Genomic DNA, 15,490 nt, shown 5'->3' with positions numbered 1-15,490 from the left:
CTTTTGTCTTTGTCTACCTTTTAAAAAATCATTTCAGGTCTTTTAGTTCCTTTGCTTTATCAGCTTTTGAAATCAACATTCTGATTTCTATAAAAATATTTTTGAGATCACATCAATCTCTTCCTATATGGGATTAATTTTATTTTTCTTCATATTAACATCCTGCTTTCCAGCATTTTAAATGTTTATAAATAGCTCCAGAATTTACTATTTTTCCATTGTGGATTTTTTTTCTGTTTTCAATATAGTAGCCTTATGATATTTTCCGCAAAATTTTATTATAAAATTGTTCAAATATACAGAAAAGTTAAAAGATTAAAGGTGGCTCAGATGGTAAAGAATCTGCCTGCAATGAGGGAGACCTGGGTTCGATTCCTGGGTTGAGAAGATCCCCTGGAGAAGGGAATGGCTACCTACTCCAGTATTCTTGCCTGGAGAATCCCATGGACAGAGGAACCTAGTGGGCTACAGTCCATGGGACTGGAAAGAGTTGAACATGACTAAGCAACTAAAACTTACACAGACAAGTTGAAAGAATTTTAGTGAACACCCAAATACCCACCACCTAGATTCTGTGATTAGATTTTACCCTCCTGTGCTGGTTCTTAAGGTAAAGATATCAGTGCAACTTGTAAAATATATGAGAGACAGTTAGTCACTCACTCGTGTCTGATTCTGTGAAACCTCATGGACTACAGTCCACCAGGCTCCTCTGTCCATGGAATTCTCCAGGCAAGAACACTGGAGTGGGTAGCCATTTCCTTCTCCAAAGGATCTACTTGTCCCAGGGATCAAACCCGCATCTCCTGCATTGCCGGAAGATTCTTTTCTGTCTGAGTCGCCCAGGAAGACCCTATAAAATGTATATAATTTATAAAGTTGCACTGACATAATTTCTCTCTCTCTCTCTTTTTTTTTTTTTTTTTTGTGGCCACACTGCACAGCTTGCAGAATCTTAGTTCACTGATTAGGGATTGATCCTGGGCCCTCAGCAGTGAAAGCTATGAGCCCTAACCACTGGACTGCCATCATGGAATTCCCTGAACTGATATCATTGGAAAGAGTCCTGTTGAATATTAACCTATAAATGCTGATGGTCACTCTGGGCTCTTCATGTCAAAATACCAATAGATAGGAGAAGAGTCACATATTTGACTCTATCTTGACAAGGTAGGGATACTGTTACTCAGTGGGGGAAGAGAATAATAAATTTGCAATCTGATAATGATGGGCATTTCTTTGTTCTCCTACTCAATGTTGATGGTGAACTGGAAAATTTATAGTGTACACTGGCCTGTGCATGGCATGGGAATCAGGGGCTCTGACCCTTCAGTTATATAGATCAGCTCATCAGGTAAGCCATCTAGAAGCCAGCTAGACTGGCAGATGTTTCAGACAAGGGTGGATGTAATCTAGAAAGAGTCCAAGCTGATGGAGACCATGAATATCAGTCACAGCCACACATTCTATCGTAGGGGCAGGACTGACACTGACCAGATTAAATTTCTTTTTTTAATTTCTACAGGAAAAAAAAAAAAAGGCCAATGATGATCCAGGAGGAGCCATTCCTAGATGAGGTGAGTTACTACTTAAAGCAAGTGAATCTGGATGAAGCCAGCACCAAGATAACCTGTTAGGCCCAGGCACTCACCTCCCTAGCTGACAGGAGTGTTGGCTGTTAATAGCCCATGACCCAGAAGGCAGATGGGAGCTGTCTCATCCTAGGCACATTTCCACCAGGGAAAGTCTGCTTCCAATGACTCAGCCCTACATCCTTGCTGAATTTGGAACTATTCCAAAGCTCCCTATAGAACTGCCTGAAAGTACGTGAAAGTGTTAGTTGCTGAGCAAAGGGGTAGACCCTTCGCGACTTCAGGGACTGTAGCCTGCCAGGCTCCTCTGTCCGTAGGATTTCCCAGGCAAGAATACTGTAAGTAGCCATTCCCTTCTCCAGGGGATCTTACTAACCCAGGGATCAAACCCAGGTCTCCTGCATGGCAGGCAGATTCATTACTGTCTGAGCCACCAGGGAATTGTCCGAGGCCTCCCTCTAATGTAACTACATTTCTGTTCAACCTTTCCCCCTGCCTGCCCTGATCCTTCCAGTTTCTTGCAGAAATTGTTTCCAAGAGTACTTTCCAGTAAATCCCCAAATATAGACCTACTCAGAATCTGGAACCTGGGTAATGTGTCCTAAGATACACCGGCACGCACAGCATCTCTACTGTTGCTCTTTCTATATATCTGAGGTGCAGTCTAGCCCTATGTGGTCTTAAAGCTTCCTTGGGTGTTCATGATGGGCACTCCTGATTGGGTACCGATGACCTTATGTATTGAGTTTGGCAATGTTTTGCCCCAATTCTGATAATAAATTTTGAAGAAAAAAATATTAATATACACCTGTCAAAGTTGTAAAGTACACGAAGAAAGACTTTTGTCCTGTTGAGATCAATGGCGGTGACAACATAAATTTGCTTTTTCAGAGGCAATATCAATATGAAGGCAGATCAGCATGACATTATTGATTAGAAGACTATGTTGATGGTGTGCTGAATTAAACGTAAAAGGCCTGCTGACTGGCCATTAGGAAGAAGAAGTGAGTCACCCAGAGAGGTGACGATAGTACTGTAGTCCTGCGACTTTTCTGGTTCCTGCTAGTTAATAAAACCAATCTTATTTTGTTAGAAGAAATATTTAATTCTAAGTATCTGATACTGATCAAACTAGAAATAAAGACTTAAGTTCCTCTTGGGAAGCAATGTTTTTAGATGGTATAGACTCTAGGGTCAGCATGTATTCTCATTAGACAGCTGACTTTGTGTGTGAATTTGGGCAAATCAGTTTACATCACTAGGTTTCATTTCATTTTCAAAATGTTCATGGTGAGGTTCATCTGACTCAAAAAGATGTTGAATCCATGATGGGCTCAATCTCTCATCTGTGTCCGACTCTTTGTGACCCCATGGACTGTAGACCGCCAGGCTCCTCTGTTTATGGGATTCTCCAGGCAAGAATACTGGAGTGGGTTGCCATTTCTTTATCCAGTTGATTCTATGATGTGTTTCTTCAAAAAAGAAGACTGAGTATAAGAGAGATTGAAAGCTCAATGTAAGAATGGTTAGTGAAAGGAAAGTTGTATTTGTCATGTATCCATTCATGAGATAAATTTTAAAAATATATTTTATACTGGAATGAATGTTAGACAGCTGGTCCTCAAATGGCTTTATTATAAACATGAGTAACTGACCAGAAGTTAGAGCAGCATTAAGCAAGTTGGATATCTCATCCACCCATGTATGACATCAGATTGAGCTTTTCAAATTATGAACATAGATAGATTGCATTTTTTTTTTGAATTTTATTTCAGGATCGTAAAGCAGATATTCCAAAATAGTTGTTATAGAGAGGGTTCACGCACTAATTAAAATAAATGCCATTAGAGGGTAATGTTAGTTGGCGTGTATTTAAGAACAGGCAATCTCTTCCCTTGTACCATTAGCAATCAAACCCATACAGAGGTGTGAGTTCTCATCCTCATCTAGCAAGGAAACACTATTCCAAAGAATAACCCTTCAGGGTATCTCTATAGGGTTCAATCTTTGCACAGAAAACACTAATGATCACACTCATTATACCAAGATAACCTTAAGTCAGCCAAGCAGGAAATAAGAGCTGTACATCATTCAATTGTATTCACTATGTCAATACATTTTTTTAAATAGATACACTATGATTTTAAGGTTGTAATGATGATCTGTGACCTATTTCTAAAGTGCTATGTGAACATTTTGTTCAAAATGTTCTGAACATTTTGAAAGCATTATCTTAATACACTCAATTCTGAATTATCTATGCTTATGGGAGTCTGATAATGAATCAATACCTGAATTTCACAGTAAATGTGAAAATTGACTCAAAGCAAGGCCAAATTTTTACCAGTGGTATGAAAACATAGTATACAGTAACTGTCTTCTCTTATTTCGGAGATACAAATGATAATTAAAATTCTGAGATGTAGATAGCATTGTTTGGGGGATAATTGGAATAAGAAAAAGAACTGAATTATTTTAGGAAAAGATAAGTATTTTCTATATGATTGTATAAACTTTTATGATTATTCAACACAAAAATACAATCCTTCAATTAATTACAAAAATAAACCTATCCCTGGCCAGGGAACTAGGATCCTGCATGCCACCTGATGTAGCAATAAATAAATAAAATTTCCACCAAACAACAATATGTCATCTTTTAAAAATAAATAAACCAAACTTCTGCACAGTGAAAAAAAAAAGGAATATACTACGGTCTTATCTGGGCTTCCCAGGTGATGCCAGTGGTAAAGAACGTGCCTGCCAATACAGGAGACATGAGACACAGGGTAGATTCCTTGGTCAGGAAGATGCCCTGGAGGAGGGCATGGCAACCCACTCCAGCATTCTTGCCTGGAGAATCCAATGGATAGGGGAGCCTGGCAAGCGACAGTCCACTGGGTCCCAGAGTAGAACAAGACTGAGGCTACTTAGCATGTACACACGCATGGTCTTATCTAGACACGGAGACTTGAACAACTAAATTTAGAAATGGATGGCAACTCTTCCTGAAGACATAGCTTCGCTTCTCATTGGTCTATTTTCTTTTCAGCAATGGACTGGCTGGCTAGTTTCAGCTAGCCTTACTCTTCATCTACTTTGAGTTCTGATTTGGAGCCATAACCTCACAATGCATAAATCTAATTATAGGTCTTCATTGGTGAATTCAAACTAGGCTTGATTATTTTTAGACTAATTTTTAAATGACATTTTAGCATAAAATATTAAAACTTCACAAATTCCTATTAATTTGATTTCCTCACTTTGTGCCAGGAACTCTGGCCAAGAAATCAACAGGAAAGCAAATCAAAATATTTCTTAGCTAGACCACATTCCAAAATTACCTACCTCATGCCAAATCCTACTGCCCATTCTTACCCATCACATCCCCCAAGGGAAGCACTTCAACTAACATGATCATTTGTTTTCTGTTTGCTTCCAAATTAAAAAGGCATTTAGTTCCTCCTGTAAAGTAGCTATTGCCAAACAACCTGAATCTTTATTTATAACTGGTTATTCATCTTTAAATAACCATGAAAAATGAAAAAAAGATGGAAAATTATAGAACCAAAGACTCTTGCTTGATATTAAATGGGTTCCAATAAGAACACAATTTAAGCCTCTTTTTTTTTTTTTCTTTTTAACAAGTTACTTGCAGGCAGTTTGAGAATTGAAGTCATTGGGGGAAGTAATGTTTTTACTAGAGATGTGCTAATTCACCAAACACAGTCCTGGAACTATGCTGCCAATCCTAGAAATGTCTTTTCAATTACCTTCCTATTTCCAATCCCCAGGCACCTCTAGGTTTAGGACTTTGGAGAGGCTTTCACACTACCAGGACAAGGTAAAGAGGACTGAAGAGGTTCTCCTTTCTTCCTCATGGTCGACTCCATAGCTGCCATGCAACTAGGTGTACCTAGACATAAACCCACAATCCACAGGAAAATTAGGCACTCTTCCCAGACATTCACAACAGTCAGAAAATCCAAGCACCATTTACTCCTTAGTAAATTATCTTGAGCAAATCCCTTTCCAGGAGTCAAGGGGAATAATCCTGTCCAGCCCCAAGACTATACATTCATATGGAAAGACTGCTGGGCTGACTGAGTTTTTACTCAAATCTATATACAATGTATGTTATTATCAATAAATAGTTAATAGCAGAAAGGTTGCAAGGAGAAAACCCTGCTTTTCCATAGTTTTAATCAGTATATACTCCTATTGACAGTAATTACACAGCCCTTTAAACAGTCTAAAACACGCTGTTATGCTAACGTTATTTTTTCTAGTCCGTATGGTCTTTTAATGAGCCATAGGTCTGAAGTCAATACCCTTTCCTAGCACAGGCATTTTTACCACTATTATCCTGTAAAGAAGAGAACTGCCCTGTTCAGAGCAACTGATTCCACTTAACCCAAGGAAGCTAGGAACATGCCCTTTATTTAACAAACATGGGAGAGCCCACTGAGCCAGATTAGACTTTACAAAATTCTAAATACAATTCAACAGCAAGATGAAAGGCATTTCAAGCAACGGCAACTCTTCCTCCTTCTCACTGTGGATGCTAATTAATTAGCTGCTCTTGACAACTGGGTACAGATTAAAAAAGTAGAGAGCAAGAGATTAAAAAGGCAGGAAAGGTCAGGTGTCTAAAGCTTAAAAATTAAAGAGTAAATTTAAAGTGTCATTAATTTTGGCATTAAAGCAAACATCTGGATAATAGAGGGCCAAAAAAGAAAGAGAAGAAAGAGAAAAGAAAGAAAGAAAATGAAAGACTTTTCAAGGAGGTGGATGTCTGCAAATGCCAAAGAAATGAAGGTTATTAATTATGAGAGAAAAAAAGAAAACAAAGATGAGAAGATTTATAGCAGAAGGCAAAGACTGTTGATTTGGTCGAATGTCATTTTTTAATGTGCCTTGACATTCCTTAAAACTCAAATTGTGTTATATGGCATTTTAATGCTCCATGCACATTCAGTCTTAATAAATATGGCTAGCAGATATTGCTGTCTGTGCTTAACAATATGTCATCAGGTATAATTATCCCACATCCAGCAGAAACAACTCAAAAGTTCAGTCACAAAGCGCACCATGCTTTCTGCTCAGCGAGCAGTCTCTCCTTGCTGTACACCTTGGGGAAGTTCTGTATACCACTGTTATACCGCTGAGTTTCAGCCTCATCCTTGAAGCAATATCTGTAGTAAAATTATTTCATCTGCTTCTGACATTTGAAAACAAATATTCTAATGATGTGGAAAATGATTTTACAAGAAGTTAATTTATTCTTTCCATTTCCATGACTTCTCTAGTTTTTTGACACTTTTTCTCCCGGAGAGAATATTCTGTGTAATTACTTGGCAAAACTCTGTTTCTCTCTCTCACCTCCTCTCTCTCTATCTGTTTCAGTTTTAAAACAATACCTCCCCAATTTAACTTTGTGCAGGGAATGTAAAATAAAAATGACATCTTAAAAAATATGAAATGTTTATCACATTCTTTTTTAAATTAATTTATTTTAAAATTGAAGAATAATTGGTTTAGGGAATTTTGTTGTTTTCTGTCAAACTTCAACATGAATCAGCCATAGGTATACATATATATACATATATCCCCTTCCTTTTGAACTTCCCTCCCACCTCCCTCCCCATCCCACCCCTGTAGGTTGATACAGAGCCCCTGTTTGAGTTTCCTGAGCCATACAGCAAATTCCCATTGGCTATCTATTTTACATATGATAATGTAAGTTTCCATGTCACTCTTTCCATACATCTCACCCTCTTCTCCCCTCTCCTCATGTCTATAAGTCTGTTCTCTGTGTCTGTTTCTCCCTTGCTGCCCTGTAAATAAATTCTTCAGTACCGTTTTTCTAGATTCTGTATATATGCATTCTCTGCTACTGCTAAGTCGCTTCAGTTGTTCGAGGCCCACCAGGCTCCCCCATCCCTGGGATTCTCCAAGCAAGAACACTGGAGTGGGTTGCCATTTCCTTCTCCAATGCATGAAAGTGAAAAGTGAAAGTGAAGTCGCTCAGTCATGCCAACTCTTAGCGACCCCATGGACTGCAGCCTACCAGGCTCCTCTGTCCATGGGATTTTCCAGACGAGAGTACTGGAGTGGGGTGCCATTGCCTTCTCCATACATGCATTAGAATATGATATTTATCTTTCTGTTTCTGACTTACTTCATTCTGAATAGTAGGCTCTAGGTTCACCCACCTCATTAGAACTGACTCAAATGCTTTCCTACTTATGGTTGAGTAATATTCCCTTGTGTATATGTACCACAGCTTCTTTATCCAGTCACCTGTTGATGGACATCTAGGTTATTTCCATGTTCTAGCTATTGTAAATGGTGCTGCAATGAACAATGGGATACATGTGTCTCTTTCAATTTTGGTTTCCTCAGGGTATATGCCTAGGAGTGGGATTGCTGGGTCATATGGTGGTTTTATTCCTAGTTTTTTAAGGAATCTCCACACGTCTTCCATAGTCACTATATCAATTAACATGCCCACAAATAGTGCAAGAGCATTCCCTTTTCTCCACACCCTCTCCAGCATTTATTGTTCGTAGATTTTTTGATGATGTCCATTCTGACTGGTATGAGGTAATATCTCATTGTAGTTTTGATTTGCATTTCTCTAATAATGAGCAATGCTGAGCATCTTTTCATGTGTTTGTTAGCCATCTGTATGTCTTCTTTGGAGAAGGAAACCATAGGCAAGGTGAAAAGACAACCCTCAGAATGGGAGAAAATAATAGCAAATGAAACAACTGACAGAGGATTAATTTCCAAACTATACAAGCAGCTCATACAACTCAATATCAGAAAAACAAACAACCCAATCAAAAAGTGTTTATCACATTCTTTTTGGAAGACTTTGTTACTAATGTCAATAAAAACATAAACACTGGAAAACAAGTCTTGTTTCTACAATAGGTAGCAAATACAATAATGATCCTTTAAAAGTCATTATGTCAATGATAATATAATTACAATATTATTTATTCATTAAAATAGTATCACCACTTCCCCACCATAATCTTTAAAACAAAGTGTCACTTTAATAGAAACAAATGACTGAGACAATTTGTAAAGCAAGTCTCACAAGAAGAACTCGGGCAGTTTGATAACTGGATTACCACCCTGACATTTTCATGTGCCTCTCTGTTATAGAATAACTCTCTTATTTAAATGACCAGGATTCAACATTGGATGAAAGTTAAACTTAGCAATAATTTGCAAGACGAAATCAACAACTTATTTTACTAAGATAAAATGCTATTAATTTAAATATTACAGTTTCATTATCAAAATGAGCACCAATTTTACATTATACAAGGTCATATCAGAATGACAGACTCAGTATTTTTAATTATCTTAATGAATAACCATCAAAAAATTATTTCCATTTACTCTGTCACAACTCTATTCAGACATCCAACTTGCCTCATCGTGGAGTAACTATTTTGATTATGTAGAAAAACAACAAGATTTGAGAGATGAAATGAGTCCTTAACATTTAGAAGTATTATACCACTGCATACTAAAATACTGTTTTCATGCCAGGCATGAAATATGAGGAAGCACAAGTTGATCATAATTTCATATTTTTCAGTTGGAGAGGAAATAATCAGACTGACAACATAAAAGATAGCCTCAGAATTTTGCATGCATTTAAAATACACAATATTTGCTTGGGAATAAACTGTATTTCCTTGCTTCTATATGAAGCTGGACATCTTTAGAGTCTACCCTGATAAACACCAATCTTTTGTGTGTATTTATCCAATACACCATTGATTTTTCCTTCCAGTAGTGCCTGTTATTTGCCATGCACAGAAATGGTGAAATAGAGTTGTTGGATGAATTAAATTGTATGAAGAGATAGTTTTTGTTAGGAAAAGGTCAATAACCTGTATTTCCTATGGTTGCTCAAATCTCACCAAGGTTTGTAATCAGTAAAGAGAGGTTAGATTCTAGCTATCCCCCAATCTAAGGCAGAAATAAACTCAGGATAAACTCAGGTTCATCAACATGGAATCAATCATTCATTACTCAATGAGTCCACCCTTCTCGGGGATAAAAAGCAGTGTGACTACTAATATTTTTCCTGCTTGTCCTCACATTTTTTGTTAAAATGATGTTAAAGCTGATTTAAGACAAAAACATTAATTTTCTACTTTTACAATTATTATTAAAGAGATTTGCAAAGGTTTGTAAGGAAAGCACCAAACAAAGAACAATGAATTTATCAGTTTTGCAAAAGAATAATTTTTCTTTATTTTTATTTTTTATTTTTTTTACTTTACAATATTATATTGGTTTTGCCATACATCAACATGAATCCGCCACGGGTGTACACATGTTCCCCATCCTGAACCCATACCATCCCTCTGGGTCATCCCAGTGCACCAGCCCCAAGCATCCTGTATCCTGCATCAAACCTGGACTGGGAATTAGTTTCTTATATGATATTATACATGTTTCAATGCCATTCTCCCAAATCATCCCACCCTCTCCCTCTCCCACAGAGTCCAAAAGACTGTTCTATACATTTTTGTCTCTTTTGCTGTCTCGCATACAGGGTTATCGTTAGCATCTTTCTAAATTCCATATATATGCATTAGTATACTGTATTGGTGTTTTTCTTTCTGGCAGAAAGAATAATTTTTCTATAAAATTAAGTCCCAAGCATTTGGAGGTGAGGAGATCTTGAGGTTCAGCAGAGTCCAAATGAATAAGTTCTTACTAATTTATCAGCACTGCTCTGCTGCTGCTGCTGCTGCTAAGTTGCATCAGTCGTGTCCGACTCTGTGCAACCCCATAGATGGAAGCCCACCAGGCTCCCCCATCCCTGGGATTCTCCAGGCAAGAACACTGGAGTGGGTTGCCATTTCCTTCTCCAATGCATCAAAGTGAAAAGGGAAAGTGAAGTCGCTTAGTCGTGTCCAACTCTTAGCGACCCCATGGACTGTAGCCTACGAGGCTCCTCCGTCCCTGGGATTTCCCAGGCAAGAGTACTGTAGTGGGGTGCCATTGCCTTCTCTGCAGCACTGCTCTACATCTGATTTAATAATAAAACATAGATAACATATAAAAGTAGCAATGACTCACTCACTGACAATCTGACTTATATCAAGGCACTGACCACATACCGAAAGTGAAACTGGCAGCGCTGTTCTAACTGACTACACAGTTGAACATCTTGAGAGTAGACATGCTGATACTTCTCTCCAGTTTTAAGAAAGCGGGCAATGCCCCTGCCCGTGTACAGAAGAGACAGATTCATTTTTTTTTCAACTGAAGTTTATAGTTGATTTACAATGTTTCAGGTATACAGAGAAGTGATTTAGTTATATTTGTGTGTGTGTTCTTTTTCAGATTCTTTTCCATTATAGGTTATTACAAGATACTGACTATAGTTCCGTGTGCAATACAGTAGGTTCTTATTGCTTATCTATTTTATATGTAATAAAATTAGATGTCAATCCCAAATTCCTAACTTGCCCCTGCTTCCCCTTTGGCAATCACAAATTTGTTTTCCATGTCTGTGAGTCTGTTTCTCTGGCTGGTGTCTCAGATGGTAAAGAATCTGCCTGCAGTTTCGATTCCTGGGTTGGGAAAATCCCCTGGAGAAGGGAATGGCAGCCCATTCCAGTATTCTTGCCTAGAGAATTTCAGGAACCGAGGAGACTGGCAGGATACCAGCCACAGGATCGCAAAGAGCTGGACATGACTGAGAGACTTTTACTTTTTCATTTATATAATTCTTTTGATTCCATGCTGCTGCTGCTAAGTCACTTCAATCGTGTCTGACTCTGTGCAACCCGATAGATGGCAGCCCGTGAGGTTCCCCCATCCCTGGGATTCTCCAGGCAAGAACACTGGAGTGGGCCACCATCTCCTTCTCCAATGCATGAAAGTGAAGTCGCTCAGTCGTGCCCGACTCTTAGCGACCTCATGGACTGTGGCCCACCAGGCTCCTCCGTCCATGGGATTCTCCAGGCAAGAGTGCCGGAGTGGGGCGCCATTGCCTTCTCCATAGATAAGTAATATTATATGGTGTTTGTCTTTCTCTGTCTGACTTACTTCACTTCGTATGCTAATCTCTAGATCCATCCATGATGTTGCAAATGGCATTATTTCATTCTTTCTTACAGCTTCTTTAAGAGAGAAGTGACATGCTGCTGTGTAAAACAAAACATGTGCATTAATCAAGAAGAGCTTATCCCATTGACTCTTGCACACGCCAAATCCTCCATGGGGTGGAGGACAGAGTGGGGGTGGGCTGGGGACAGATCAGTTTGACTGCAACATGCTGTGGAGCACAAGCATGTGGACAAAAAGCATATTCTCCATATCCCCACTTAAAACATGACTTGTCCCCTCACCTGTCATTTCCTTTGGTTTCTTTTGAGTGATAGTGAGATGTGGAACATAAGAGGACCAAGTGCTGACATGTATGGAAACACGCTGTGTGATGATGACTCTTGCAGTATTTCGATTCATATTTGTGATTGCTGAGAATAACTTAGTTCCCTCATTTTTCAAATCTTCATTGCATCCTTATGTTGTGAGTCCTTTTGTGGATATGAGAAATTTAAGATTATTTTAAGCTCATTCAGTTCAGTTACTCAGTCGTGTCTGACTCTTTGCAACCCCACGGACTGCAGCATGCCAGGCTTCCCTGTCCATCACCAACTCCCAGAGCTTACTCAAACTCATGTCCACCAAATTAGTGATGCCATCCAACTATCTCATCCTCTGTCATCCCCTTCTCCTCCTGCCTTCAATCTTTCCCAGCATCAAGGTCTTTTCAAACAAGTCTTTTCTTCGCACCAGGTGGGCCAGAGTATTGGAGCTTCAGCTTCAGCATCAGTCTTTCCAATCAATATTCAGGACTGATTTCCTTTAGGATGGACTGGTTGATATCTTTGCAGTCCAAGGGACTCTCAAGAGTATTCCCCAACACCACAATTCAAAAGCATCAATTCTTTGGCATTCAGCTTTCTTTACAGTCCAACTTTCATACCCCTACTGGGATATGACTACTGGAAAACCATAGCTTTGACTAGATGGATCTTTGTTGGCAAAGTAATGTCTCTGCTTTTTAATATGCTGTCTAGGTTGGTCACAGCTTTTCTCCCAAGGAGCATGCATCTTTTAATTTCGTGGCTGCAGTCACCATTTGCAGTGATTTTGGAGGCCCCCAAAATAAAGTCTCTCACTGTTTCCATTGTTTCCCCATCTATTTGCCATGAAGTGGGACCAGATGCCATGATCTTGGTTTTCTGGATATTAAGCTTTAAGCCAACTTTTTCACTCTCCTCTTTCACTTTCATCAAGAGGCTCTTTAGTTTCTCTTTGCTTTCTGCCATAAGGGTGGTATCATCTGCATATCTGAGGTTATTGATATTTCTCCCGGTAATCTTGATTCCAGCTTGTGCTCCATCCAGCCCAGCATTTCGTATGATGTAGTCTGCATATAAGGGGTGTTCTTGGGGACCCCCAATACTGAAGTGGGAATTTAAAAATACTTAAAAAACATGTGATATAAAATAAATATAAATTTGTAAACTCTTCTGGATCTCTTAAAGTTGTCTTTCCATACCAACTTTGGCAGCTTTCGTGAACCCTTTTCAAAGATGAAAATGAATTTAAATTAATTTAATTTATAAAAAGACCAAGTCTGTTTTCTTTTGTATCCATATCTCACCAAGTTTCAAAAGTCTTAATTTGGTTATTTAATGACTATAACAACCAATTTCTGAACCCAGTGGGGAATTCTTTGAAAAACTAAAACAAAGTGCTTTCTCTATTACAAGGAGTAGAAAATATTCCTGTAGAGTATTGGTGTGTGAAGTTAAAAATCTCCTCTTCCCAGGGACTCTGAACATGGGATTCTGAGAAACAGACAAGGAATTGATATCTGGTATTTCATCACCAAAGGAAGTGTTCTGTTTTGAAAGTTCGATATTAATAGAAAATAATTTTGGTACCTATAAGATATTAATCAGTAGGGTTGGAAAGAAGCCAAAAACAAGAATATTTTAATATTTGGGGGTGGCAGGGAAGAAAGCATTATACAATAAAAGTATTATACAATAATACAATAAATATTATACAATAAAAACATCATAATGATTATATATTATGAATAAATGTACACACACATACATGATAAATGGAAATCCTCTCAGAAGAATATAATTCTTGGGTTTTGAGTTAGATGACTATTGTAGGTAAATGAAGGCTAAATCCGCCAAAAATTTTCTTCTTATTTTCTGGTTGCCTAGCAATATGAACTTCCTGAGTCAATTTACCTAGAGTACACGCATGTGACACATAGAGACTCCTTCACTTAAATGTGTGCCCTTGGAAGAAGAGAAAATATTTTCTGTGTATTTTGTTTGTGTGTCTGTGGAAGAGGAGGGGGACTAGAAGAGTTATTTTGTAAAAACTTTGGTCAGGCACTGACAGCACAAATCAGGACCCTTGAGGACAGTGGGATAGACCACAAGATCGGAGTGATAGAAATAACTTTCACCATCAGGGAGCCTTTTGAAGGACACTGGTGCACAGAAAAAGCGTGGTGATTTACACGGAACACCAGACCAGCCTCCATGTGGAAGAGAAAAGGAAAAGCAAAGGGTATTGGTCTTCGGTAGTTTCCAAGGGGCATCAGTGAACAAGCTGTAGAAGGGAGAAATACCATCTACAGCTTGGAAGATAAAAGGACTACTTAACAGGCTTCTAGGAAACAACCCCATGCCTACCAACAGTTAAGAAAGAAGCAAGACAAATGCCTTTTTTTGTCAAGTTACTGTGACCCTACGCTTTATTCTCTAGGCTGGAAGCCCTGGGGCTATAGGAATCACATATGTAAACAAACCAGCAGATCTGAATACAACCTATTAACTATTAAAACAAGTGTGACTATGGTGGTTTAGTCATTCAGCAGTGTCCGACTCTTGCCACCCCATGGACCCCATGGACTGTAACTCACCAGGTTCCTCTGTCCATGAAATTATCCAGGCAAGAACACTGGAGTGGGTTGCCATTCCCTTCTTGAGGGGATCTTCCCAAACCAGGGATCAAACCCAAAGTCACCTGCATTGCAGGCAGATTCTTTATTGTCTGATGCCCCAGGGAAGCCCTGCTAGTACAGAGTGACCTAAACAAGGGAGTTCCAGAGCCAAAGCTTGTTGAGGAGAGGAAAGGAAATTTGGGAAACCTTCACAGAGGAACTGGTGCTTGAATTGAGTCAGGAAATGTGACCATACATTTGCCAGGCAGCAGCAGGCTTGATGGGCATTCCAGGCAAACATACAGAGGCAAAAAGAGCGTGGTGTGTTCCTAGACTAGCCATTATTTGAGTAGACTAAAGCATAGCGTATACAAGCAGATGAAGAGACAATAAATCTGGAAAGGTATAACTTGGGTTTGTCCATTGCAAAGCTCCTTCAATTAGTATGCATCACAGAACTTTCTCTGGAATGTTTGCAGTTAGCACGCTAGCAACTGACGGGTGGAGGGAGTTGCTACTGACATGGTTGCCCCGTGGATATGTTTGCCGAGATTTGGTTGGGTATTATGAAAACACACACAAACACACACAATTAGACATTGTTAAAAGGCAATCTGGTCCTTCAGGAGGGCTTCCTGGGTGGCACTAGCGGTAAAGAACCTGCCTGCCAAAGCAGGAGATGTAAGAGACACAGGTTCAATCCCTGGGTCGGGAAGCTCCCCTGTAGGAGGGCATGGCAACCCACTCCAATATTCTTGTCCAGAAAATTCCAAGGACTGAGGAGCCTGGCACGCTACAGTCCATAGGGTCATACAGAGGCAGACACAACTAAGCTACTTCGCACATAAGCACATATACACCTTCCTGA

At 39.1% G+C, this 15,490-nt stretch overlaps 1 protein-coding gene across 13 annotated transcripts in view; it reads right to left on the bottom strand.

Annotated features, from left to right (window-relative positions):
* The window catches only part of INPP4B (inositol polyphosphate-4-phosphatase type II B), an 887,198-nt gene that overhangs the window by 669,273 nt on the left and 202,435 nt on the right, over positions 1 to 15,490 (bottom strand). The gene's annotated exons all lie outside the window — the stretch shown is intronic.

Source organism: Ovis aries, chromosome 17 (genome assembly GCF_016772045.2).
Source record: "Ovis aries strain OAR_USU_Benz2616 breed Rambouillet chromosome 17, ARS-UI_Ramb_v3.0, whole genome shotgun sequence".
NCBI lineage: Eukaryota > Metazoa > Chordata > Mammalia > Artiodactyla > Bovidae > Ovis > Ovis aries.
The sequence above is the reverse complement of the archived record's forward strand: the minus strand, read 5'-3'. Positions and strand labels throughout refer to the sequence as shown.